General features: G+C 44.4%; 1 long non-coding RNA gene across 1 annotated transcript; it reads left to right on the forward strand.

Annotated features, from left to right (window-relative positions):
* The first annotated feature begins 1061 nt into the window (after nt 1-1061).
* Nucleotides 1062-9694, forward strand: LOC126990243 (uncharacterized). Its single transcript, XR_007744155.1, has 3 exons — nt 1062-1809; nt 4312-4595; nt 8630-9694. It is a non-coding gene; the product is annotated as an uncharacterized LOC126990243 (long non-coding RNA).
* Nucleotides 9695-12083: the final 2389 nt, after the last annotated feature.

Here is a 12083-nt window from a genome sequence, read left to right on the forward strand (position 1 = left end):
TTCTGGTCACCGAATTATATCAGAGATCAAGTTTTGCTAGAAAGGATACAGCGACGAGCAACCAAACAAATTCCAGCGCTCCGTAACTTGACGTATGACGAGCGTCGAAAATTCTTTTGTGACACCTTTAGCTGCATTTTATAAATAAAGATAATACCATATATTATTATAATGAATAAAAAAAAAGATCGATGGTTAATTTACTGTTTTGACGAGAACTTTGTTTAGCGTTAGTAGAGGCCGAAGCTCTTCTTTTGTGACACATTTTGCTGTATTTTAATAATCTGCAGCTGATGAGCCTTTCCTCACAAGTAATTATAAAACTTGAAACAAAAGAAACGAACCGACACAGCAGCGGCAGTCAGTCGCGCCGCACCGTTGTCAGATTATCAGAGCCGCGTATTTACCGGTTTCTGGCCCATAACTGTTGCCAAGAAGCACCAATAATTAACCATTTAAACGACAATCATATGAAGGCAGTTATTTGGGTGATGAAAGCAGTTTTTGGGTCGGAAATCGGCAAACACAAGAGGCAGAGTACGACAATCTGGCAACGTTGAACTGTCACGGATCAGCCTCGACGCGGCCACAGAGGCGAGGCGGCGCGTCGTCGCGTGTTTGACAAGACATTCGTAGGTATATATTCAACATATAATTTAAGACACTTCCACGGGTAGTTTTATTTCCAGGGTAAGCAAGGCGCGTCCACACACAAAAAAAGGAATTGGAAACAAGCATCAAAATAGCCTATACATGTTACTGTTGCTTATGGCCATCGCATTATTTGTTTTTTGACCCATAAATTATAAGGAAAGGTCGATGGTTCATGGTTTTGATAGAAGGGGGGTCGAGGGGGGTGAAGCCCCCCCCCGTTAGGTAGGTGTCTCTTCTTTAAATTATCAATACCCAGAACACACCTCTACTATAGTGTAAGTTGGGTGTTTTAACAGAAAGTCACCCATGACCCCACCCCAACCCCCCCCCTCACACACACACACCCTTCCCCCACAGCCCCAGGCACACGATTTTCTCTAAACTATAACAATGTCAGGTCTCCCTTGTACACTATATGCCTCATCTGGGCTCTTTAACATAGCCAGTCATAACCATTTCTTTCCTCCTATGGGCTCTTTGATATGACCAGTCTTGAGTCCATATTCTAAAACATATATCGGCGCCTCAGTTCGCCTTTTCGAATAGCCTCTCGTAGAAGTTGCTGGGATTGCCATGGATTGTTTTGCGATGTTAGTGATAGTTTTAATATGGCTTCTGCATCTTGAATGGGAAAACTCACCCATGAAAACCTGGTTAGTTTTCTCTGTGGCCTTGGGTAAAAGTTGTTATGGGAGTCTGATATGTTTAAGAATATGGACCTGTAAGCGCCTCAGTTTGTCTGTTGTTTAGGTTGTTGGGATTGCCGTGGATTATTTTGTGATGCTACTCATAGTTTGAACACGGATTCTGCATCTTGAACAGGAAAAATCACCCATGACAACCCGGTTAATCTTCTCTGTGGCTTTGGGAAATAGTTGTAATGGGAGCAGGATACATTTAAGGATATGGACCCTAACCTCCTCCTCCTCCTTCCCCCCACAGCCCCAGGCCAGCATGATGAGTGGATGGCCGAGGCAGTGGGCGGCGGACAAGGGTGAAAGTCCCTGCACACAGCGGGAGGCCCTCACCCACTGGACTGACCCCGCTGACCCCTGTGCCGCCAGCCAGAGGGTCATGCAGGACTTTGTGTCGTGCCAGGTGTTCCCCGCCTAGACGCAAGGGGGCGGACAGGTGCTGCTGGGACAACTGGAACAGGTACTAGAGCCCAACACCATTGTTTCTCCCTAGTCATAAATCATGCCTAACTCCTGTTTTGTTTTTAAATCTCCACAGTGCAGTGGTTAGCGTCTCTGACTACAAATCTGTGGGTCTGGGTTCGAATCCCAGCCTGGGCACTTGGCGTGCAGCCCACCCAGCTGTTCATCCTTCCTTTCTGGCTGGTTAATAAATGGGTACCTGGGGACACCTGGGGAAGGTAAACTGTGGTAACCTGGATTTTGCAATGGCTCTGTGTCGGGTTAACCCCTTGACAATGGATTTCCTACAAGAAGACCTCACCAAGCTACAGGAATGGAACAAAAAGTGGCTGCTACAATTCAATAAAGAAAAATGTAGTCATGCACTTTGAGAGGGGAAATCCAGCATACCAATACCACAAGGGAAACACTCCACTATCCACCACAGAGGCAGAGAAAGACCTGGGACTGTATGTTACCAGGCTACCAGTGAAGGCCAAATCCATGCCAATCGCAGCAGAGGGGTTAGGGTGCCCTCTCACCACTGGCTCAAAGAGCCAACGGGACGGAGTTGAGCGCCGCTGCTGCTATAGTGCATGCCCCCAACTTTACCTGTACCTTTACCTGCCTGTCTTCCATTTCTCGCTCCCTGGCTGCCAGTGTTCCCAGCCTTTTTTCTGGCCAGTGCCTCCATTTCACCATGTCAGAATGTCTGTTCCCTTTCCAAGACTGTCTGATGCAAAAAGTTCAATCCAAATCATACACATGATATTATATTGAAAATCGTTGACTTTTTCCATGTTTGAACTTGTACATTTACTTGATTATTTTCCTAGTGGAGTTTTATGAGTTTAATAGCAATGGAGAATGTTGATTAACTTTTAGAACTATTAATAAAAGCAAAGTAGTTATTTTTTTATATATTTAGAACAAATTACTGAACAGAGTAAACAAAAAATTGAGTATAATGCCTGGGTGCTGTACTGTGATTCACTGTGTTCTGGTGAAGGTTAGAGTCAGTGGGAAAACAGTGATAGCATTTTCTTCGCCAGTTCTGAGACACGCGGAGGAGGGCTTGAGAGGGCACAGTGCAGCTTATTTTCAACCTCCAATTTTGTTTCTTTTCTTCACATTTTCATTTGCCAGAGTTGACAAGCCTTACTCACAAAGATATATTGATACAAGTGGAAGCAATGCATGGATAGATCTTAATTCTAGTTTAGGGTAGGAGTTAACTGATTCCTCAGTGAACATCTCTTGCTCTGGAATAAGTCTCCAGCTCCATAAATTCATCATGACAGGCATCAAGAACTTTTTTTAGCTGATAAATTGAATGGGTTTTGCACTAAATCCAACTCATCGTCACTGAGGTCAAGAAAACATTGGCTGAATTCTTTTCCCGGTGCTGTCAAATGCCACACAATTTTATTTCTTGCAAATTGTTAAAGCCTTTGATCTTCACCATCATCAGCAAGAAATGATCTCAAACATTACAACAATTTTTATATTGCTGCTAATTTTCCAGCTTGCTCCTGAAAGCTTTCAAGGAAGCCATGACTTTATTATGTTTGTATTCCTTCCTTGCATCTGAAGCTTCAGTTTATTCAGCTGCTCAAAGATGTCAGCCAAATAGGCGAGGTGCATGACCCATTCCTTACATCCAGCCGGGCAAATAATTCCATCTTACCATCTACTTAGAAAGAACAATTTGAGTTCATCTCTAAGCTCAAATGCTCACTCAGTTACATTTCCTTTTGAAAACCAGCAAACATATGAACAGTGAACATGAAACAGCTCTCCTGGAGCGGGGGGTGCAGCAGTCACTACACTGGAGGGGAGGGGGTGGGGGTACTCATGGCAGGAGGCCTTGGGAGAGTGTAAGTGTGGCGGCCCTGTCAATGGTTAAGCTGTTTTGAGCCTCATGGTTGAGGGGCTTGTTGGGCCTGATAGGCTGCTGCAGCAGGTAACAGATTCTCACTGCAATATGTGCTGCCCCGGGGAGCTGGAAGGCAATGACAGATCAATACTCCAGATGTCTGATCTGTGATGCAAATCCCCCTGTGACACCCTGAAATTCCTCCTCCTTGGGAGAATTTCCCTGGCTGAGAACCCCTGCTGTAGGGTGTGCCACTAGTTATAGACCTTAATGAGTTTTGATAGGTCAGACAATCTCCCTAGTCCTAAAGCCCTGACTCATCATTCCTATATATATATATATATATATATATATATATATATATATATATATATATATATATATATATATATATATATATATATATATATATATATATATATATATATATATATATATATCACTCATCAGGCTGTAGCATGGCCTCTAACTCCCTCCACTTGTTTATTAGTCATTATATATGCCCACCCGCCTTCTGCAGACTCCTTTTGTTCTTATGTTCAGTTCCTCTTTACTGATGAACTGTTGTTCTTTATGCATGCTGTAGTGCGTCTCGTTCTCAAGCCACACACAGCCACTCTTATCCATCGCCACATTCCCCCCCAGGCCGTAGCATCCATGTCTCCCGGAATAACAAGCATTCTGGAGCTGCTGAAGGAGTACGTCAGGCACTATCGCCCACTGGACGAGGAGGAGGAGGACAAACACCAACATCCTCAGCAGCACACCCACGCCCAGAGGGTGGCCACCACTGTGAAGGTCTACGCCCTGCTCTTCGCCTTCCCCTCCAGAGTGCTGTTGAAGGAGGAGGAGGCTGGGGGGGCGGGGCAGGGGCAGGGGGAGGGTTTGACTGCTCTGCGTTTGTGAAGGGACTCACCTACCTGTTCGATGTAAGTGGTTATGAGTGTTGCTTGTGGCTCTGACTAGTTTGGGGCCAGTTATTTATTTCACTTATTTATTTATTCATTTATTTATTCAGTAAGATTTATTCATTGCTTGTTTTTGTTCTGTTAGAACAACCATAGCTTGTTAATAGTTGCTGACTGGTTTTCTTTATATTTTGTTGCCCTTCATTTTTGCTTGGCTCATTTTGGTAGATTTCCTTACTTCTGTTGAATTCTGCCCTCCTCCTCCTCCTCCTCCTCCTCCACTCCCTTCCCTCCACCCAGCAGCTTCTCTACTCCTTTCCCTCCACCCACATGCTTCTCCACTCTCTTTCTTCCCTCCCCTACCAAACTCTTATTCTATGGCTCCCCCACTAACCCTGTCTCTCCCTTCCCTCCCCTACCAAACTCTTATTCTATGGCTCCCCCACTAACCCTGTCCCTCCCTTCCCTGCCCTGCCAAACTCTTATTCTATGGCTCCCCCACTAACCCTGTCCCTCCCTTCCCTGCCCTGCCAAACTCTTATTCGATGGCTCCCCCACTAACCCTGTCCCTCCCTTCCCTGCCCTGCCAAACTCTTATTATATGGCTCCCCCACTAACCCTGTCCCATTGTCTCTGGAATTCTACCCAGAATCAGCGCTTACGCCGGCTTCAACAGCAAAGCGAGCAACATCAATACTAGTCTGAAGGAAATTTGTGACGACGAAGGCGTGGCGTTTACAAATGCCTGGCACCACTTCTTTGAGCGCCCAGACTTGTTTTGGAACGATGGACTACACCTGAATGAGGGGTCGGCGCGTTTCGGGAGGCTTCTGGACGAGGCAGTGAAAAGCTTTTCGAAAAGCCTTTCAAAAAACGGCGGGCGAGGACGGGGCAAAGGCAGCCCTTGATCAACCAACCCGTAGCGTCAGTGCGACTCACAAGAAACTGTGTAACTAACGACGCCTCCGACAAACGAACTGGTACAACTCGTCACGGCCACATTTCTATCATGTACACAAATGCACGTAGTTTAATACCCAAAAAGGACGAAATTAGGGCGTATATTGCAACAGAGAAACCAGATGTGGTAGCCATCACAGAGACTTGGGCCAACTCTACTCATCTAGAATCCGAACTGTCATTCCCTGGGTACGAAAGCTTCTACAAAAGTCGAAAGCACAAGAAAGGAGGAGGAGTAGTTTGCTACGTAAAAAGTACACTCCCTGCCATAAAAATAGACAAACAGGACGCAGAGAAATACGATTCTGTCTACGTGGAAATAACCGCAAATAACAAGAAACTAACACTTGCAACCGTATACAGGCCTCCGAAACAACAGGCAGCCGATGACACTGCCCTTTACGAAGAGATTCACTTTGTAACACAAAGCAAGGAAGCAATTATAATTGGGGACTTTAACTGCCCTAACATTGACTGGGGACTGATGACTGGAAATCAAGAGGGTAACAGGCTTATAGAAATGGTGGAGGATTTGTTCCTCACTCAAGTTGTAACTCAACCAACAAGAGAAAACAATCTGCTGGATCTGGTATTAGTAAGCGACCCCGACCTCATTCGCGACTGTACAGTTGGTGAGAAACTTAATGGGTGCGATCACCACTTAATCCGTTTTAATATCAACATATGTCACAAACTCGTAGATAATCCGTCAGTGATACCAGATTACAAAAAAGGAAATTTCAACTTAGCCCGTGCGCTGCTTCCTCCTACGACCTGGGACCAACTTGGCATCACCGACAATACAATCGACAACGCGTGGAACGTCTTCAAAGATAAGCTGTTGCAAGTAGAGCAGGCTACAGTGCCTACGAAATCCAGGCGAGTAAATAGGGCCGTAGATCCACCGTGGATGACCAGAGAAATAAAAGGGCAGTAAACCTAAAAAAAAGGAATTATAATTTGATGAAAGAGAATGCTACGGTCGAAGCCAGCACACAGTACCACAACAGCCTCAGAGCTTGTCGCAGCCTTATTCGGAGTAGCAAACGCAACTATGAAAAGCAAATAGCGCGCGAAATCAAAACTAACTCCAAGAAATTCTTCACGTACATAAGATCGAAAAAGAAAGTAAAATCCAATATTGGTCCCCTGACAGACGAGACTGGATCTGTAACTTAGGACAGTAAACAGATGGCCAGAATCCTCAACAGTAACTTCGCATCCGTATTCACAGTCGAGGACATCGAAACCATTCCCGAGGGTCCTGACCCGCCGAGTGAGATCACGCCGCTGGAAATTGACTCAATATGCGACCAAGAAGTAAAAAAGTACTTGGACAAACTCGACACGAACAAGTCAACGGGACCCGACAGTTTGTCCCCGCGATTATTAAAAGAGCTTAAACAACAAATACTTCAACCACTCACTAACATATTCAACCGGTCAGTTCAACTAAACAAGGTACCGGAAGACTGGAAGATGGCGAACGTTACACCGATTTTCAAAAAAGGAGACAAAAGCGTTGCATTAAACTACAGGCCCATAAGTTTGACATCAGTGGCAGGAAAAATACTCGAAAAGATTATTAGAGATAAACTTGTTAAGTTTCAAAACAATAATATAATCTCCGACACCCAGCATGGCTTCAGAAACAAGCGCTCCTGCCTAACGAATTTGTTAGACTTCTTCCAAGGTATATATAAGAACTGGGATGCCCACATCCCCAGTGATGTTATATACCTGGACTTTCAGAAAGCCTTCGACAAGGTACCGCACGAGCGACTCCTTAAGAAACTGCACTCGGCGGGCATCGGAGCCAATCTGATCGCGTGGATAAGAGATTGGCTCACCGACAGAAAACAACGAGTACTACTCAACGGACAGCCTTCCGATTGGCTTCCAGTCACTAGTGGAGTGCCTCAAGGGTCAGTGCTGGGACCCATCCTCTTTATCATATATATCAATGACCTAGAATCAGGGCTGAAATCCACAATATCGAAATTTGCAGATGACACCAAGGTGGGTGGAGATGCCCTCACAACGGCCGACTGCGAAATCATTCAGAAAGACCTCAATCACATTATCGAATGGTCGGAAAAATGGCAAATGTCTTTTAATGTTAACAAATGCAAAGTCATGCACATTGGGTCCCAAAATAGTAACCATACATACATCATGAATGGGAGACCTCTGCAAGCGATGCAGGAGAAAAAGGATCTTGAGTCACTATCAGCAGTGACCTGAAACACGCGAATCACTGTAAAAAAGCATACAACAAGGCCAACATTATGCTCGGGTTCATAGCGAGGAACTTCGAGTGTAAAACACCAGACGTGATGCTATCCTTGTATAATTCCATGGTAAGACCGCACCTCGAGTATGCAGTGCAGTTCTGGTCTCCCAATTACAGAAAGGACATTGCTCTACTGGAAAGGATTCAACGACGCGCCACAAAGATGATTCCAACCTTAAGGGCTCAACCGTACGAGGAACGACTCAAGCGACTCAATCTCTTTACATTGGAGAAAAGACGCCTACGAGGGGATATGATTCAAGTCTTCAAGTATCTAAAAAAGTTCAATAACGTCGATTACTCCAAATTCTTTGAACTGCAAACCAACTCAAGAACTAGAAATAACGGTTTACCCATTCAGTCGAGTCGATGTAACACAGACATTGGAAGGAGTTTCTTTTCAAACCGAGTCATCCGCCACTGGAACAATCTTCCCTCAGAAGTAGTAAATGCGAATACCATCAACTCCTTCATATATAGGATCGATCGTCATTTCGCTGCGTCGGGAGTAAACTGAATAACGAGGGCTTCCATCTGCTCCTCAATATCGAGGTGCTTTCATCTGCTCACCAAGCCCCAAGTGGCGGTCGAGCAGATTAAATCACCCAAGCGGGCGACCTCGTAATGAGCCAATAGGCTTTCTGTTGCCTGCATTTCCATGTTTCCATGTTTCCATGTTTCCCTGCCCTGCCGAACTCTTATTCTATGGCTCCCCTACTAACCCTGTCCCTCCCATCCCTGCCTTGCCAAACTCTTATTATATGCGTCCCCTATTAACTTGTTCTCTCTTTTCCCACTCCAGCTTCTCCTCAGCTACCGTCGGAAGGCAGTCGTGGCACAGGCCGGGCTGCTGGTGGCGTCACAGCTGCGGGTGGTGGTGGACAAGGGCAACTTTGGCGGTGATGACAACAACGGTAATGAACAGCAGAGGGGGCGGTATGCTATGAACCACCGCCACTCCGTCCTCAAGGATCTCAACGAACTCCTTAGCAACCTCAGTGTTGGGGTGCGCACAGGACTCAGGCGACAGTGCTCCACCCTCTTGTAAGGACCTTGGATGGCTGGTGTGGCTGGGTGGGTGTGGCTAGATGTGGATTGTTTGGTGTGGTTGGCTGGGTGTGGCTGGATGGACATGGATGGATGGGTGTGAAAGGGTGGCTGTGGCTGGCTGGGTGTGACTGACTGGGTGGGGCTGGGTGTGAATCTTCGTTGCCAAATTATCGTATTAACCACATATCGTATCTACCATTTTTATGCCTGAAACTCTCGTACCTACACAAGTAACGTGAGAAGATCAAAGTTAGTGGTAAAACTGTTGAATATTGATGTTTTTCGTTCTTTGTTGTCATAGTTATCGGTCAGCAACTACGAAAATGAAATGCGATGAGTACGATAATTTGGCAACGCTGGTGTGAATGGGTGTGACTGACTGGCTGGGTGTGAATGGGTGGCTGTGGCTGGCTGGGTAGGTGTCTCTGGCTGGGTGTGGTCGGGTGTGGTTGGCTGGATGGCTGACCGGCTGGGTGTGGCTGGATGGCTGGCTGGGTGAATGAATATGTTTGTAGTTTTGTGTATTTAGCAATTTGTTTTATTTATCTTTTTAGTTGTCCAGGCAATGATGGCCTGCCATTCCCTTTGGCTGGCTGATTGGCTGGTTTTGTTGTAATACTTATTTATGCGTTAATTTATATAGCACTTGGAGTCATGCCATTGATTGAAGAGGAGAAAATATTGCCCATTGCATCTTACTTTTACATGATGAACAAACTTAGATCAGAATCATTGGTGTTAGCTGCAACATCATTACATTTACTAAACATTCACCCTTTGCTGTGAGTTCTAACACCAACACAGTTTCCCCCACTCAACACACACATATACATTTATTGAACATACAGCCATACCTCGGTTTACGAGTTTAACCCTTTCCATCCGTGACGCAGACGTCGGCGTCATAGTATGGAAAGGGTCAAGGTGAAATGGCAGAGGATTAATCTTCTTCTAAACCTCTCAATCCTCCTCTAAATTCCTCTTAATTCATTCCAAAATTTTGCTCGCACACCAAAACACTTGTAAACCAAAAGGAATTTCACCAATTGAAATTAATGTGAATCCCATTAATGCGTCCCATATCTCAAAAAAATATTTATATATTAATAATTTTACATGTTATTTTATACAGAATTAAAGTAATTTTACCAATAAATAGCAATAAAAAAATAATATAAAACACAAACCATTGATAGGGATGTACCGATACCCGGCACCGATACCGATACCCGAATATTTGACCGATACCGATACCGATACCGATACCTGTGCACCGATTTCTTTTATACAACAATTCCAGCAGCTAAAGGGCAATATCAAATGTTAGGAAGAAAAAAAAAAGACCCACTACTCGTTGTTCCACCATGAAGGGAAGAAAGCGAGGGAGCTTTAACTTAATTGCCGTACATTTAGACTGTGAAGAAATCCCCAGACCCTGGCAGCGTTCCCCGTTGCGGGGCGACCGTCTGACTGACTGAGGCAGGCAAATGAGGCGAGTGGAAGGGCTCCGCCAATCCCGCGCCGAAGCTACTAAACCTGTATTGTACGCGTCCGCGGTACCAAAGGCTGTACTGTATACTAAGTATTATATATTTGCATTCAAAGTAATATGAATCTTATCGTTTAAAGTGATGAGAATTAAATCGCAGGAAATTCCAAACTATTAAGTATCATGATACTAGATAATTACACTTTTCTAATACTTTTTCAACAATTTAGAAAATCCAATTTCTATTGAACAAAATTATTTGCAACGAGTGACATGCGACGTACAAAACTCCTTCAGGTATCGGTAGTATCGGCAGAAAATCAGCCGATATCGATACCGATACTCTTTAAAATGTGCCGATACCACCGATACCGATACCGATACATCGGTACATCCCTACTACAAACCAATGTGTTACGGTTGTTATGGAGACTCCCGCAACTGCTAACTACACTCGAGGTGTAGGCTTCGCACCAGGGTTTAGCAGCCGCAGTTTCCCTATTCTCGAGGCACCGGAACTCCGTTCGACCATCAACGTGAAGTTAACCCAATGTATCGTCCGAGATGGAGGGTGAACGGGTGTCAGTCACGTCCAGGAGGGCATACGAGCTGCCGAGGCTCGCCCCACGTTCCTATTATGAGCATAGTATCCACCGTTCCTGTTTTCTTCTTTGCAGCACCATCCCCTTTAACCATCTTTGTGGGGTACATTGTTAAAGCACAATTAACGCAAACTGTACTGATGAAAACACAAAGATCGCACACCAAAGCACAAATGCAATCAGACACGAGCGCACGGGTGCTATCTCTACTAGTTTCCAACACGGACTGAGACTAGGGTTGCCAACTTGCCACCCTTTTTATAAAATACGGAATGCCATTTGTTCCGTATTTGTTTGTCTGAATGGTTAAGGGGAGCTGCCGGTTTTTACCCTTTTTCTTTATTCAATGGGTTTATTGTCATGATTTGTATACCAGACACAAAGGACACCATACGCATAAGATTTAGCCCCCCAAAAAACAATATCACCTTTCCATTTTTAACCAATGACTATTTTTTTGAAAATTTGAAGTTTTTTTTTAAAGGCTATTTCTGCTATGATAATTGCTCTACATGGGAACAATTACTAAAGTACAAGAACCATGTTTAGGCTAATGAAAATATAGCGAAATATTGTACGTGTTAATAATCATTAGTTTGCGGAATATAAATTTTCAAACTTTCATGCGCATAATTTCCCCCTAAAAAAATTCAGACATAAATACACCATAACTCACTCACTTCATATATGAGAAAAAAAAACTCACTATAGTTTGATTCTTACAAGTCTAGGCATGGTTTTGGCGTTGGTTTCATTGAAATCGGTTGAAAAATGATGGAGAAATTGAAATGCAATGGTATATAACTTACATTTTGAGATACGGCAAGGTAAGGTTTTGAAAGCGTAACATTCAAACATGGTGAAGTGATATCATGGCATTTATCCTTTCATTTATTTGTAATTATATATGAAAAGATACATCTTCATGTTCAGTCATATAATTTGATGTCCAGGCATAAAATATTCTGTCTGTAAGGCTCTTGGTCCTCCCCCGCCTCAAGCCCGCCTCACCTTTTGGCGGGGTAGTAGCTCACAAAGGAGGGGTGTCATAACTGCCAAGCTACTCATTGTTGCCAGGTTTGTTTCAGAATGCTCCTGGAGCATATGTCACCTCT

The sequence above is a fragment of the Eriocheir sinensis genome, unplaced genomic scaffold (assembly GCF_024679095.1).
Source record: "Eriocheir sinensis breed Jianghai 21 unplaced genomic scaffold, ASM2467909v1 Scaffold1504, whole genome shotgun sequence".
Lineage (NCBI taxonomy): Eukaryota > Metazoa > Arthropoda > Malacostraca > Decapoda > Varunidae > Eriocheir > Eriocheir sinensis.